Here is a 7,258-nt window from a genome sequence, read left to right as displayed (position 1 = left end):
AGCTAGTGCTGCGTGAGGTCTGCCAGCCCCCAGCCCACTGTCACGTGCAGGAAAGTCCCACGTAGATATTCTCATCCGGGCGCTGAGGCTCTTTCCATCTCGGAGCTGTCCTCTCTGGGCTCCACTGATGGACACAGGCAGATTCGGAGACAGCCCGGCCTCTGCTCTCTGCCTCTCGCCTAGTCCCATTTCTCACACCCTGGGGAAGGAAGCACTGAGGTCAGGCATCTCACCCCCGCCGCCAGACTCCCCAGCAGGGCAGTGGCAGGAGGCCTGGGGAGATGGGAGGCCGACATCTTCATGCGAGCCCCCCGCTGAAATATGTTCCAAATACACATGGAGACCTCTTGTCTGGATGCTGCTGAGTCTCTTTGAAATGGTGCTAATTTGTCCATTGCTGAACCAGACGGGAAGGAAATTCCACTTCCGTTTACTGAGGGAACAAGACAGAGAAGGCAGAGCTCCTCGGCAGGCTGGCATCAGCCCTGGGCGAGCCCAGGCCGAGACATGCCGCGCGGGCACCTGTCAGGTCTGCCATGGACCCACTGCCCGGCACCGGCCCTGAGGGCTCAGCGATGCACCCCCTGGGCAAGGGTCGAGATTGGCCTGGCCCCCCTCCGGCGAGGGGCATGAAATGCGAACGTGCTCCCCTCCCGTCAGTGCATCAGCAAAAAGGGATGGAGAAGGGAGCCGGGCTGAGCAGATGGCCTGGTCCCAGTCCCACCCCTTACTGGTCCCCACTGGGCAAGCTGCTACATCACCCCCAGATGGACTAATTTAGCCTGCTAATGGCTGCGGCTGGGGCGAGGGGGTCAGATGGAAACAGTGCTTGCAGAGGGCATTTCCCCGGTAATTTCGTGCCTCCCAGGGTCAGCAGGAATGAGCCTGGCCTTTAATTATGGGCACTCACATCTGTCCCTCGGCTCTGAGACTGGCCTGGCGGTTTGGGTAATGGCTCGGCCCTCAGGGTGGCGGGCTCGTTCCGGGCTCGGCTGGGTCACCAGCACACGCGGAGGTCCGGAAAACCTGCCTGGCCCAGTGGGCTGGAGGAGCCTCGATCCCCCCACGAGTGCACCCGGGAGAAGGGTCAACTGACTTCTCCCCGCCTCCCCGCGGAGAGCGGGCAGGGCCTTTTGAACTACAAGGCCAGGGCAGAACAAGAGCCCGTGCCTGGAAGCTGCTCGGAGCAGAAATGGGCACAGCTGGCTTGTTGGGAGAGCCCAAGCACTACGAGGTTCCCCGGCAATGCCTTGGAGCCAGAGAAAGGCAAGACAGCGAGACCATCATCTATGGCCCCAAGAAGCTGCTCTGCCACAGATGCCCCAGAGAGCCTTGGCTGTGTCCCTTTGCAGCTCTGTGCCTCAGTTCCCCACCGGGGAGGATGAAATTCCCTGCCACGCAAGGGCATTAAACACACTGAGGTGTGAACAATAAGGCTAGACAAGGACCTGGGAAGCCGTTTGGGGTCCGAGAGGCTCCTGCCTTTAACAGGTGGGGGGAAATGAGATATGGCAGGGCGGAGGAGAGCTTGTCGCTGGGCCTGGGCCAGGGTTTCGGAGCTCCTCCTTTGCGCTCTCCTCTCATTCACCCTCTCCTGGGTCTTGAGGATTTTGCATGCCTTCTTTGTATTTTGTCCTACTTTTCCTTTTTTTTTCTTTTTTTGTCGGCTTCTCAACGTCGTAAAAACGTTAATACAAAGGAAATTAAAAAACCCAGAGGAACTATTTTCAAAACCATTTCACAATCCAAACACATCCCCCAGAAAATTTAATTTGTAGGAAATGAAGAACAAAGTCCTACCAGAAAGGACTGCTTGACAAAGGCTAATGCCTTACATGTGTCGGCGTCGGCTCTCCATCTGCACGCGGGCACCGAGACCTGCCCGGCCGAGCGAGGGGCAGCCTGCGTTTTGCTACGTGCTGCCCGCTGGGTCCTGGGTGCCCTCTCCTGGCTCCCATTTCAGGGGCTTTCTCCCTTGCCCGGTGCCTCCTGCTGGAAACCGCCCGGCGGGTGCAAAAGCAGCTGGCATTGCAGCCTCTGCGGGGCACGCAGCTCTGGCACACACAAGGGCCAAATCCTGGGTGTGCGTGCAGAGCTCAGCTGGGGTCAGCAGCATTGCTCGCATTTTGTAGGTGCATGAGCACAGAGCGTGGCCCCTTGCCGTGTCCCCCCAAAGCCACCAGTATAAGCACGAGCCCGCCGCACCCCTCAGAGACCCCTCATAGCCAGCAGGCGCGGACCCGCTGCTCCGCCGGGGCTTCTTTTTCCGTTCCTGCCCCTGTCAGCTCGTGGCTACACCTCTCCCCCTGCTCCCTTCTTTCTCTCCCCCCTCTTTTTAATAATACCTGGCACCTCCAGGAGAATTTTCCCTTTAAAGATCCAGCCCAGCATTTTTATGGCTTTGACTCTGTGTCTTAATTAGCGAACTGGAAAAAACGTTGATTGGTACATACCATCTGGGAGTCCATACCTCAAATTGCAACGTAAGGCCCTAAATTGCTTCAGACACCCATTATCGGGCCATTAGGCAGTGATAACTACCTCGTGCCGGAGGCGGTAGTATCAGCCTGCAGACCCTGGTTCTGATTTCAATTAAATGATAAAACCCGCCCTGTGATGGGGTTTCAGCTACTCATCGTCTCCTCTGTAAGGGGATCTGGCGGCCGGCCCTGCCGGCAGGGCAGGCCTGGGATGGCAATGGTTGCGCATACGTCTAAACAGATTGTTTTTCCAATACAAACCGGGAGCCGAGTGTTTACACAGCGCGTGCGGTTTCCTGTTTGAGAGGGCATGCGGCTGGCTAGCAATTTGCTGATTGATCTGAGCACAAAGTGTTGCCAGGGTTAAATGGAACAAGCCCCCGTGCCAGGCTTGCGTGAGCGGCCACATGAAGGGAGAAGGCACCGGCTGTGAAGCCCACCCCGCCGGGACCACAGGGAGCCCCCGCCAGCTGCTCGCATGCTCACCTTGGGGGTGCAGGGAAAGACGCCTGGCGCGGAGATTGTGGCCGGCACTTCCCAGGCACCTACAGCAAGAAGAGCCTCGACCTCCCAGAAATGGGAGGCCCAGTGCCTGCAGGAAGATCCTGGCCAGGGTGGCAGAGCGGCTGCTCATCACGTCCCGTCGCTCCCTCGAGCTCTGCCTGCAGCCACCTGCTTGTCTTGTACTCGCCTTGCAACCCCCCTGCGCTGCGTAGGGGCAACACTGAGTATTGGAGACTCATGGAGAATGAGGGACCACGTCCACGCAGGACCAGCCTCAGCTACATCATCCCAGCCAGGGCTTTGTGTTGCCAGGTCTTAAACACCTCCAAGGATGGAGACGCCACCACATCTCTAGAGAGAAGCCCTGGTCCACGGTTCCTGAGTCCTACATCAATGCAATGACATGCGTCTTGCATGAGATGGCTAGTGCCAAGAACCAGAGCGAACCCTATCGTGGCATGGTCAATGGTGCCTTCTTGATGGGCAGGGAGACAGGGGGAGGACAGCCCAGCCCAAACAGCCCCAGGTCAAATGCTCTGATGTCAGACCTGAGGATGTGGATTCAACCCAGTCTTGGCCCATCTCTTCAGAACGGGCCTAGAGCCGAACACACACGTACCCCGAGCCCCCCGGACCTCTGGGCCCTGGCTCACCACTCGGCATCGAGTCTGTGCATCTCCTCCCTCCGGGCATTTACCTGGTGTGGCACCCTCGAACCCGACTAGGTCTCAGCGCACATCCCAAAGGGAGCGGGGCCACCGCAGTTAGCAGCAGGACGGAAGTGGAGGGTGACCATAAGGGAAACGATCTCTCTTTATCGCCGTCCCTTCCCAACAGCAAGTGCTGCACGTTACTCAACAGCTCCGTCCAGGGAAGCAGACCCTCGCGTGACATCCGTGCCCGCGGGGGACAGACAGAGACGCCGGCTGCCTGCGGCTGGCACTCGGACGTGACCGTGTCGTCCTCGAGGGCAATGGGACAGCGCAGCAGGGACCGGGGCAGCGTATAATGGTAGGAAAGGTCTAGTCAGGACTGTGTGGACTTGGCTGTGGGACCGCACTGCCGCCCGCCCTTAGAGCCACGTGGATTTCCTGTGCGCTCCCCTGGGTCTAATTTGTAATGCTCCTGATGAGCTGGAGGAAGCAAATTTTACAAGAAGCAAGTGACCATGCCAGACACGATGATTACTTTCTAATGTTCTGAGTCCCGACCGGCTCCCTGCTGCACTGCGGAGAAGGCATGGGCCAGGGCCCACGCTGCACCAAGGCCACGTTCAACTCAGGGCCACTTCTCTTTGCTCCCTGAGACCTTGTGGGCCTAGCAAGGGGGACAAACGTGGCCGGGGGGAAGGGGATGGAACAGAATCGGTGCAGGATGTAATCCAGGGGAGATTTGGGAGTGCATGCCCACCCGACAGGTTAAGGATAATGCCCACGTGCCAAGACCCTCATCCAGTCCAAAGCTACGAAAAGACACAGGAACCCACTGCCAACGTCACCCATCATGGAAAGAAACCCAGTGCTATAAGAGGAATGTATGAACTTATACCATGACTCAACAGCCTGGGATCTGGCATCGCTTCACAATCAATTGTCCACATTTTTTTCCACGGGGCTACTTTATTCTTTGAAATGTCAGTGGTTACTCTAAGAACATTTGGCTTCACGGGTTGATTTCTCCCAGGAAACCTGATTTCTTGGAAAGACAGTCCCAACAGCACACATGGCGAAAGACAGAGGATTGTGCTACAGGGAAAAAATTCAAACCACATGTCAGGCCAAGTTAGCAGCAGTAGCAGCAAGAGAAACCAGGCTGTGAAGAAACATGTAGATGAAGCAATATATCTATCAACAACAATGTTAAATGTAAAGCAAATTAGCACTTCCCCAGTGCTGAACACGCCTGAGTTTTACTTCTGAAAACAGACGTATATGCTGCTTGACGGGGGCTGCCAGGAGGCCTTTGAGGCAATTAGAAAGGCCTGCTCTGATAGCTTCCCAGAACAGCACTCAAAAGCAATGATGAAAGTTGTGCTCGGAGTGAGAGCATCACAGACGCAGAGCTGTGACTCACCCGCCGAAGCAATCGGGAGGGCTCGGACGGTCAGCGGGCGAAATGCCGGCACCCTCATTAGCCTCTTGCTAAACGTGCACAGCTGGGAAGCTCGTGTCCCGCAGGCCAGGGAGCAGGGGCTCAAGCACAGGTGGAGCAGGGCTTTTACCACACGAGCAGCATTGGGCGTGCAACACTGGGCTCCAAGGCCAGCCCCGGGCTCTGGCCGCTGGACCGCGCTGCTCATTTGACAGCTGTAGGAAGGAGCACAAGCTCCGAGCAGGGGCACTGCAGGCACCTGCGTCTTCGAGTGGTGTTTCCTCCCTTGGAAGAATTGCGGAGCACGGGGAAGCTCTCGGGGCAGCTCGGGGACCAGCCCGGGGCGGGGGGTATTGAGCATGTCCTCCCTTGGCCACTCTGCTCCTCTTTCAATGCACCCGGGAGGCTCCTTCTGACGGCACCGGGGGTCAAACCACAACTCCCACCCCTGAAAGAGCCGCTTGCCCCGGTCCCCAGCACCGAGGTTCCTCTTATGAAAAGCAAGTTCAGGATAGCAGCTATGGGCACATGAATGCAAGCCAGCTCCCCCCCCGCCCCTGCATGCCCAGGCCTCGGCTTTCAACCATGCTGGCCACCCGCTCTCACCCTCGGTTTGCATAAAGTGAATATTCACATCTTGCGAACTCTCTTGAAAGGCTTGCACCGACGCGGTCGGTGGGCTCGGTGCTTCTCAGGTAACCTCACGAGGGCCAGGATGATTTACAGGAGCAGAGCGAGCCTCCGCGCTGGCATCACCAGAAAGGAGCGTTGGTTTGAAAACCAAGCACCACGGCTGCAGCCGGAGAGAGTGGCAGGGAAGAGATTACCTCCTCCTGCAGCTGCCGCATCTGCAGAGCCAGCGCCCCCAGGCTAGTTTGAGAGCACCGATTCCCCCGCGGCCAATATTCGCCCTGAATTACGTGGGGATTTGGAACCGCTGGCCAAGCGCGAAGGACGTCATGGAAACAGAAGCAGCCTTGGAAAGGGCAGGCCGTGTAGTCATCCGCTTCGGAGGAGCTGGCTGCCATCCCTCCCGTCCCAGGCGCAGGCGTGGGTGCCCAGCCAGTAGATTGAGAAATCTGTTTTCTTTTCCCCTCGTTAGCAGCGCAGCATTGCGCTAGCGCCCGTGCACCGGGGAAAGTATGAAGGTCAGGGAGGGCTGTGGTTTGCACGATGGAGGTCAAGGAGACTAGGAGAGTTTGCAGGGCTAACGCATCGTTCAGACTGCCACGTGCCACCGACCCCGCGAGGGTCGCGTCGAGCTGGCCTGGGACGGGCAGCACCTCGCCAGGCTGCCGGCCTCCAGACAACCCGCTCCCAGCTCCGCTCTGGCTCCAGCTGCTTGGCCGTGGCTGGTGCCCCGGGGCTGTTCTCAGAAGTGCGGCTCCGGCACAAGTAGCCAGCATCCCTCGTGGCATTTCGTGGAGCGGAGGGGAAGGGCTTGGGCAAGGACAGCTCGGCCCAGCTTCGCCCCTGGGGCCTTCCCTTTGGTGAGGGTCGCTCGCAGGCTTCTGCCTCTGCTGATGGCGACTGAGCCCAGACCCTGTTAATGGATCGCAGTTATGGTCCCAGGGCCCATCCGTCGCACTTGGCACCTTCAGGAGAAGCCTGATTTCTGGAGAGGGCAGGGGTGCAGGGCAGGAGGACAGGCGTCTCCCGTGTGCTCGCTGCATCCTTTGCGGGGGCGAAGGAGCCCTCTGCAGAAGGGGCTGCATTGCCCGGGGTGAGAAGCGGACTGGAGCCTGCATGGTTGTGATGCACCATGCAGCGTGGCCACGATGCGCAGGGCTGCCTGGTTTTCATCGGCTCCCACAAGCACCCTATGAGCTGCCCATGAGGGACCTGTGCAGACCTCTCCAAGTCTTGGCACTGTCTCAGCTTCTCGTGCACAGACACCGTGTTTCGGCAGCGACACACCCACGAGTCTCGCAGCATCCAGAACAAGGGCTGAGGCCCCCCCAGGCCTGGCACCCTGGGGTCTATAACCAAGAGCACACAAGGAGGTGGTGCATTACTGTCACATCCAGATGTTTTTGACTGGGATGGAGATGCCACCTCCTCTCCAGGCAGCCTGTTGCAATGCCAGACCACTGTCATACCAGAAAGTTCCTCGTCTTCTCCAGCTTGAGGCCATTGCTCCGAGTCCTGTCCCCTCGCAGAGAAAAACCCACCTCCTTCCTCTC

Source organism: Crocodylus siamensis, chromosome 10 (genome assembly GCF_052110815.1).
Source record: "Crocodylus siamensis isolate JL-2025a chromosome 10, ASM5211081v1, whole genome shotgun sequence".
In the NCBI taxonomy this organism is placed as follows: domain Eukaryota; kingdom Metazoa; phylum Chordata; order Crocodylia; family Crocodylidae; genus Crocodylus; species Crocodylus siamensis.
Note: the sequence above shows the minus strand (reverse complement) of the source record.